Genomic DNA, 2,650 nt, shown 5'->3' with positions numbered 1-2,650 from the left:
CGTTTAAGGCCTTATTATGCTTATTTTGCCAAAAGGAGACGATTTGAACAAAATTGGTTGTAGCGTTTGCGAGATATCGCCAAATTGTACGATTTGGCCAAAAAGTGCCGCTTCTATTAGAGCCAAATTGACGATTTGCCGTTTAAGGCCTTATTATGCTTATTTTGCCAAAAGGAGACGATTTGAACAAAATTGGTTGTAGCGTTTGCGAGATATCGCCAAATTGTACGATTTGGCCAAAAAGTGCCGCTTCTATAAGAGCCAAATTGACGATTTGCCGTTTAAGGCCTTATTATGCTTATTTTGCCAAAAGGAGACGATTTGAACAAAATTGGTTGTAGCGTTTGCGAGATATCGCCAAATCATAAGATTTGGCCAAAAATTGCCGCTTCTATTAGAGCCAAATTGACGATTTGCCGTTTAAGGCCTTATTATGCTTATTTTGCCAAAAGGAGACGATTTGAACAAAATTGGTTGTAGCGTTTGCGAGATATCGCCAAATTGTACAATTTGGCCAAAAAGTGCCGCTTCTATTAGAGCCAAATTGACGATTTGCCGTTTAAGGCCTTATTATGCTTATTTTGCCAAAAGGAGACGATTTGAACAAAATTGGTTGTAGCGTTTGCGAGATATCGCCAAATTGTACAATTTGGCCAAAAAGTGCCGCTTCTATTAGAGCCAAATTGACGATTTGCCGTTTAAGGCCTTATTATGCTTATTTTGCCAAAAGGAGACGATTTGAACAAAATTGGTTGTAGCGTTTGCGAGATATCGCCAAATCATAAGATTTGGCCAAAAAGTGCCGCTTCTAGTAGAGCCAAATTGACGATTTGCCGTTTAAGGCCTTATTATGCTTATTTTGCCAAAAGGAGACGATTTGAACAAAATTGGTTGTAGCGTTTGCGAGATATCGCCAAATCATAAGATTTGGCCAAAAAGTGCCGCTTCTATTAGAGCCAAATTGACGATTTGCCGTTTAAGGCCTTATTATGCTTATTTTGCCAAAAGGAGACGATTTGAACAAAATTTGTTGTAGCGTTTGCGAGATATCGCCAAATCATAAGATTTGGCCAAAAAGTGCCGCTTCTATTAGAGCCAAATTGACGATTTGCCGTTTAAGGCCTTATTATGCTTATTTTGCCAAAAGGAGACGATTTGAACAAAATTGGTTGTAGCGTTTGCGAGATATCGCCAAATTGTACGATTTGGCCAAAAAGTGCCGCTTCTATTAGAGCCAAATTGACGATTTGCCGTTTAAGGCCTTATTATGCTTATTTTGCCAAAAGGAGACGATTTGAACAAAATTGGTTGTAGCGTTTGCGAGATATCGCCAATTTGTACGATTTGGCCAAAAAGTACCGCTTCTATTAGAGCCAAATTGACGATTTGCGGTTTAAGGCCTTATTATGCTTATTTTGCCAAAAGGAGACGATTTGAACAAAATTGCTTGTAGCGTTTGCGAGATATCGCCAAACCGTGGTTTTCGGGCAATTTCCGACGAAACTCGCCGATTTCACGGATTTGACTATTTTTAAGCTCAGTATTGTTAAGAATGACGGAAATAGCACGAAATCGTACGATTTACACGATTTGGTCAAAAAGTGCCGCTTCTATTAGAGCCAAATTGACAATTTGCCGTTTAAGGCCTTATTATGCTTATTTTGCCAAAAGGAGACGATTTGAACAAAATTGGTTGTAGCGTTTGCGAGATATCGCCAAATTGTACGATTTGGCCAAAAAGTGCCGCTTCTATTAGAGCCAAATTGACGATTTGCCGTTTAAGGCCTTATTATGCTTATTTTGCCAAAAGGTGACGATTTGAACAAAATTGATTGTAGCGTTTGCGGGATATCGCCAAATCATAAGATTTGGCCAAAAAGTGCCGCTTCTATTAGAGCCAAATTGACGATTTGCCGTTTAAGGCCTTATTATGCTTATTTTGCCAAAAGGAGACGATTTGAACAAAATTGGTTGTAGCGTTTGCGAGATATCGCCAAATCATAAGATTTGGCCAAAAAGTGCCGCTTCTATTAGAGCCAAATTGACGATTTGCCGTTTAAGGCCTTATTATGCTTATTGTGCCAAAAGGAGACGATTTGAACAAAATTGGTTGTAGCGTTTGCGAGATATCGCCAAATTGTACAATTTGGCCAAAAAGTGCCGCTTCTATTAGAGCCAAATTGACGATTTGCCGTTTAAGGCCTTATTATGCTTATTTTGCCAAAAGGTGACGATTTGAACAAAATTGGTTGTAGCGTTTGCGGGATATCGCCAAATCATAAGATTTGGCCAAAAAGTGCCGCTTCTATTAGAGCCAAATTGACGATTTGCCGTTTAAGGCCTTATTATGCTTATTTTGCCAAAAGGAGACGATTTGAACAAAATTGGTTGTAGCGTTTGCGAGATATCGCCAAATTGTACAATTTGGCCAAAAAGTGCCGCTTCTATTAGAGCCAAATTGACGATTTGCCGTTTAAGGCCTTATTATGCTTATTTTGCCAAAAGGTGACGATTTGAACAAAATTGGTTGTAGCGTTTGCGGGATATCGCCAAATCATAAGATTTGGCCAAAAAGTGCCGCTTCTATTAGAGCCAAATTGACGATTTGCCGTTTAAGGCCTTATTATGCTTATTTTGCCAAAAGGAGACG

Source organism: Euwallacea fornicatus, unplaced genomic scaffold (assembly GCF_040115645.1).
Source record: "Euwallacea fornicatus isolate EFF26 unplaced genomic scaffold, ASM4011564v1 scaffold_111, whole genome shotgun sequence".
Taxonomy (NCBI): Eukaryota; Metazoa; Arthropoda; class Insecta; order Coleoptera; family Curculionidae; genus Euwallacea; species Euwallacea fornicatus.
The sequence above is the reverse complement of the archived record's forward strand: the minus strand, read 5'-3'. Positions refer to the sequence as shown.